Source organism: Chelonoidis abingdonii, chromosome 3, assembly GCF_003597395.2.
Source record: "Chelonoidis abingdonii isolate Lonesome George chromosome 3, CheloAbing_2.0, whole genome shotgun sequence".
Taxonomy (NCBI): Eukaryota; Metazoa; Chordata; order Testudines; family Testudinidae; genus Chelonoidis; species Chelonoidis abingdonii.
This window is the reverse complement of record NC_133771.1, coordinates 72,444,811-72,450,810: the sequence shown is the minus strand read 5'-3', so window position 1 is coordinate 72,450,810 and position 6,000 is coordinate 72,444,811. Positions and strand designations below refer to the sequence as shown.

Sequence of the window (6,000 nt, the reverse complement as noted above, 5' to 3'; positions counted from 1 at the left end):
ATTCTTCCGACGAACGTGCACGCGGCGCACGCACACCTACTTGGAATGAATATGAGCAACACATCTCGAAGAGCAACAGTTACAAAGGTGAGTAACCGTCTTTTTTCCTCTGTAAATCAGGAAGGGTACTCTTTAACACTGGGTAACTGATAGCCAAGTCTCAACATATTTATCCGATGATTGGAGATCAATAAAGTTTCATCTTGCTGGAAAGCAAAAAGAATAGAAGTGTCTGGGGACGGGGACAGTAGTGCTTTTTTCAGTAATGAGTTTACTGTATGTAATCTGATGGCTACTAATTTTGGGTTAGAAAGCCACGACATGATCATCATGCCTCCAAGTGGGAGAGTTACTGTTTTCTTTTCAATTTAACCATTTTACATGGAGGTAGAGACTGGTGACTGAAGCATATTGCTTAATATTCTTAAGTCACCAAAACATGACTAACTCTTCCATTACAATATGTCCTTCAGGTGGTTGTAAAATAAAAGGAGAAGTGAACTTGTGTGGTTTCATTATGATGGCAATAGAATCCATAGTGCATCTCTGAGACCAGAAGCCCTGTTATGTTATAGGTCAAATTATATAGACTGGATAAATGCTGAAATCAGCTTACTCATTAAACATCCTCTTGTCTTACCTAAATCTGAGTAGAAAAAATAAATATGAGGGAACAAATATTTATTCAGAACTTCTTCTATTTACCATATAGGAAACTGTCTTATGCCAGTTTCTTCATAGAAACATTTGTTGGCAGATTTACACTTGCTTTTATAACCATGTCTACAGTAACCAAGGAGGGCTTCTTTACCTAAGTTTTCATCAGTTTTCCATTAATGTACACAGATATCCAGCAGAGAATACAGTAGGATTTTGTTTATCTGAAAGTCAAAGGGAGCTGAATAAGTGTTTGTTTGGCTTGCAGAACTTAAGGAGAAGTGATGGAATTTTCTGTTTGAAATACTATTATTTGGCAAAGAGAAAGAGAGACTTTTGCGCCTAGTGATGTGGTATTGTTGGGTCCTGCTCACCGATGAACATGAACAATAATACATCACAACATTGCATTGTACAACATCTACCATACAAACTCTACTCCAAACACCTTAATGTAATTAAAAAACACAGCTACAATGATAAGTAACAGTAGAATGAGAAGAAAATTAATGGACAGGTTTTCAGATGAGATTTGAGAAGAGATTGAGAGTTGAAGAGGGAGAGAGAGACCCTCAGGCAACAGCTTTTTGGTGGAGGGGGGAGTGGATGCCTGACACTGTTTAGGCGCTAACACAGGAATAAACAAATATTTAAAATACAAAGAAAAGGGCTCTTTCACCAACAGTAGTGAGGTTGTGTGATTCTTACTTGAGAATGTCAAGTGAAAAAAAATTAAAAACTATTTCAGAATGTATTTTGATACTAGATCAGGGATCAGCAACCTTTGCCTTGGCGGGCCAGGCTGGTTTGTTTACCTGCCGTGTCCACAGGTTTGGCCAATTGCGGCTCCCACTGGCCGCAGTTTGTCGCTCCAAGCCAAAGGGGCCTGCGGGAAGCGGCAGCCAGCACATCCCTCAACCCACATTGCTTTCTGCAGCACTCATTGGCGTGGAGCGGCAAACCACGGACAGTGCGAGCCGCAATCAGCTGAACCTGTGGACGCGGCAGGTAAATGACTCGGCCTGCCAAGGTGCTTACCCTGGCCGGCTGCATGCCAAAGGTTGCCAGTCCGTCTACTAGATTAATCCATATTGATACTTACTGAGTACCTTGAAAGTAATAAGACTCCACCACTGTGGCACAGTTGATATGCATATATTTTTTTAAAATCTTGAAATTTTCCGTTTGCATATAGGATGAAATGGAGGGTAGACGGGGAATAAAATCTGTACTCATGTTTTCTGGTTGAATTACATTGGTATGGAGAAGCAGAGAGAGATTACGAGGTAGCATTAATTATTTTTAACTGCCTTTATCTGTTCTCGACTTTATGAGGAATCTTTTATTTTGTTCTCCAATGCCCTTATGTTCTTTTATCATGGTATTTAGGAGTTGTTGCAAACTAAACTAAACAGGAACTACAACAGACAAAATTACTCACATCAAATTGTGCCTACCTATCCTACAGCAAAGTTAACATTTATGTATATTTGTACACCACCCACTGATATGCAGTGCTAGACTGGAAAGGTTTTGTTAGTATTGGCAGTGCTTTCTTGAAGCCAGCTGCTAAGTCTGTATTGCATGCCTGCTTGAATTCCAAAATCATTGTACCTCTCCCTTAATCCCTGTTTGTTTGTTTTTTTACTTTTGCCTTCCTTTTAATTTACTTTGTATTTTGGAGCAGTAAACTTCAAACACTTTATGGAAGGCAGGGTCAAAAAGCCCTGTTGCTTTGTGTTTTGCTAAATCTGGTTGCCATACTGATACAGGGAACTAATTAGATGCATGCGTCATTTTCAGATCTGGCCAGCATGATCTGTCTCCTACCTGCAGTATGGTTGTCTCCATCCATTTCCTTCCAAATTTAGTTGAAAGTAAGTGAACCATTGTGATGTTCTCAGGTAACATATGAAAGATCCCTTTTAGGAATCCCTGAATGATAGTTTGAAGATTGAAGCTACCCACTGGATTTTAAGTTAGTCTAAATGTATCAGAAGCAATTTTATAATCTTGTAGCTTTCTTTCATTAACCAGCTTTACTCTCTAGTTACATGCTATGTTAAAGGGCTTGAATAAGAGCTTGCATTAAGATGTTTTCCCATCATACACACCCATTACGTGTTGCTATTGAAATACCCTTGTGTTCCCATCCAAGCATTTTTCAAAAAGAAAAACTACAAAATTTTCAGATGCATTTTATTAGCTTCCAGTCAGTAAGTCACCTTTCTTTTTCCTCTTTGTTTTCTCGTCTCTGCCTTCTCCTTTCCCCAGACCTACTCCTTCTGGATTTTGTGTATTTTCTCTACCTGTTCCAGCATCTTCCTTGTTCCTGCCTTTGCTTCTCCTCTTATTTCTATGCACCATCCCTTCCTTTCCCCTCTTAATTTCTGTGTCACCTCTTTTTTATTTCATGCTCATTTTTCTTTTCAGAGGCTCTTAATATTCTTATGTTCTTCTCATCCCTGAAAGCCTTACTGTGAAGTGCTGGAAATGGCTCCCTCTACAGCCCGTCAATACTGATCCTTCCATCATCCATTTGAGCATATGTTACTATAGAGAATGTGAAGTGCAACCTCTTAAAGGCTCAGTCTACACTCTGATTAATGCTCCTAGATCTTACTTGCCTAAGGAGCGGCAAAGACTGATTTAGTCCTGAGTTAACATATGGTGCCTGTAGGCATTGGTGCACCATCCAGTATCCTCTCCTTCTCCTCACTGTTGGTGTCTTCACTATAGCTTTGTTTTTTCCCCCTCCTCCCTGCCTAGTTCTGGCAAAACTGGGTGACTAGGCCACAAAATGGCAGATGGAATTCAGTATTGATAAGTGCAAAGCAGTGCTCATTGGAAAACATAATCCCACCGGTGCCTATGGTCACTTGCTAGAGGATTCTTTGCACCTTGAAGTCTTTAAAACCTGATTTGAGGACTTCAACAGCTCAGACATAGGTTAAGGGTTTGATACAGGAGTGGGTGGGTGAGATTCTGTGGCCTGCATTGTGCAGGAGGTCAGACTAGATGATCATAATAGTCCATTCCGACCTTAAACTCTGATTCTGTACATACAAAATCATGGGGTCTAATTTAGCTGTTACCACTCAAGAAAAAGATCTTGGAATCATTGTGGATAGTTTTCTGAAAACATCTGCCCAAGGTGCAATTGCAGTCAGAAAAGCTCACAGAATGTTAGGAACCACTAGGAAAGGGATAGATAATAAGACAGAAAATATGCTACTATAGAAGTCCATGGTGTGCCGACACCTGGAATACTGCCTGCAGTTCTGGTAGCCCTATCTCAAAAAGATATATTAGAATTGGAATAAGTATAGAGAAGCTGCAAAAAAATAAGGGGTCTTGAACAGGTTCCATTTGTGGGCAAATTAAAATGAATGGGACTGTTCAATTTAGAAAAGAGACGGCTAAAGAGGGATATGATAGAGGTCTATACAATCATGAATGGTGTGGAAAAAGTGACTAAAGTGTTATTTTCTCCTTCAAATAACACAAGAATCAGGGTTCACTCAGTGAAATAGACAGCAGGTTTAAAACAAACAAAAGGAAGTACTTCTTCACATAACACACAGTCAGCCTGTGGCACTTGTTGCCAGAGGTGGTTGTGAAAGCCAAAAGTATAACTGGGATAAAAAAAAAAAAAAACAACTAGATAAGTTCATGGAGAATAGGTCCATCAATGGCTATTAGCCAAGATGGTCAGGGATGCAATCCCATGCTCTGGGTATCCTTAAATCCAGCTGGGACTGGATGACAGGGGATGGATCACTCAATAAATTGCCATATTCTGTTCATTCCCTCTGAAGCATCTGGCACTGGCCACTGTTAGAAGAGAGGATACTGGACTGGAAATACTGTTGCTCTGACCCAAATACGACCAGTCTTAAATTCTTATGAACAGCTCCTATGACCCTATAGAGCTGCTCCTTTTGTTAACAGGTGAAAGTCCAGTCCTTCCCTGCTCTAAAATGTGTTTAATAATTTTCTTTTTCTTTCCTTGTCTTTTGCTAGCAGAACTGGTTTCACTGTGGGGCTGAAAGGAACAGAGGTCCTTCCATACTCCCATGAGCTGCTTTCCATAGGAGTTCCTTCATGGAGACTTTAAATTTAATCTTAATAGCACACTGTCCAAGGAAAGAACAGTAAGATCAAGCAGCTAACACTTAGAAGTGATGGCATGATCTTGCTATGATAATGGACCTGTTTTGGGCTGCTTCTTTTGTACCACAATTAAAGTGATTCAGAATATGCTAGGTTGACTGAAGAGAGCGATATCTGTTTCTGACAGATGTTCCTCATGATTCCACAAATGTAACCCTGTCCACAAGATGATAGCGTGCTTGTTTACATAGGGAAGCTCTTAAAAATACAAACACAAAGTAGCATTCAGATCAGTCATTCTGATCAAAGTGCCGACGATTATTAGGGTGTAAAGGGAACTGATGACTCAACTTAGACACAACACTGTGGCGGTCTCCGAATTTCAGTTTCGTAGCAGATTCTTTTCAGGAATGTTTTTCGTTCCTCCGTGATTCAGATTTGTTTCTGAAGTGTGTGTATTGTTTTATATTTCTTAACCAGGAGAGTGGAAGCAGCTTTTGGGAAAAGGCTACCAAACATTTCTGAATAATACTAGACACTGCCCTATACTTTCAATGGAAAGCTCAACTTTTTGTGGAAGATGGTTTTGTATGTTATCCTGCTTTCCCTGTGGCTGTATCTGCCCCAAAATGATTTCTCTGTCCAGTCACCACATAAAAAGTTCCTGTGTCGCAATTTAAAAGAAATTTCTGAATCAAATTGCAATATTTTGATCAGCTCCTATTCTTAGTAATTCCAGGCAGTGCACTTGCTGAAATTGGTGACTCAGAAACTGAAATGCAAAATATTTCTCTGAACGGTGGCCGGAAGTTAGCTTTGAAACCTGAAACAAAGTGCAGACCGCAATTTTATCTATTTATTATATGTGTAAATATGCTTTGTCTTCAGCAGTCATTTAGATTCCTTTTGGTAGAGCCCGTATGATCCTCAGGCTGTACAATAAACCATGTTAGAACTATCTGGCACATCTAATTTTTGGATTAAAAAATGAATTCCTAGTGAATGATTTCATTGCCCGTAGTGCTGTCTGATTTTGTCATGGCATTTGATAGAACTTGTTAGAAGTATTAGGTAAGACAGGATGTTGGTACATTTGAGGTCATCTAATATTTAAAGAAGTAGAAGAATGTGTGTTCTACACCAGTGGAATTGAACTAAATGGTGTACTTGATTTATACAATACACTACCATATTTAGGATGCTCTGTGACACCAGTAGGTCACATTTTAA

The 6,000-nt window shown here is 39.6% G+C and overlaps 1 protein-coding gene and 1 long non-coding RNA gene across 4 annotated transcripts in view; one reads left to right on the top strand and one right to left on the bottom strand.

Annotated features, from left to right (window-relative positions):
- LOC142046567 (uncharacterized) overlaps positions 1-6,000 on the bottom strand; it is a 1,033,250-nt gene that overhangs the window by 368,099 nt on the left and 659,151 nt on the right. The window lies entirely within an intron of this gene.
- BACH2 (BACH transcriptional regulator 2) overlaps positions 1-6,000 on the top strand; it is a 296,392-nt gene that overhangs the window by 154,400 nt on the left and 135,992 nt on the right. Inside the window, exon 3 of one of the 3 annotated variants that reach the window (XM_075063834.1) lies at positions 2,461-2,534. The exons of the other annotated variants lie outside the window; for them this stretch is intronic. The gene's annotated coding sequence lies outside the window, so the exon portion shown is untranslated. The remainder of the gene's footprint in view (positions 1-2,460; positions 2,535-6,000) is intronic. 3 annotated transcript variants of the gene reach the window in all.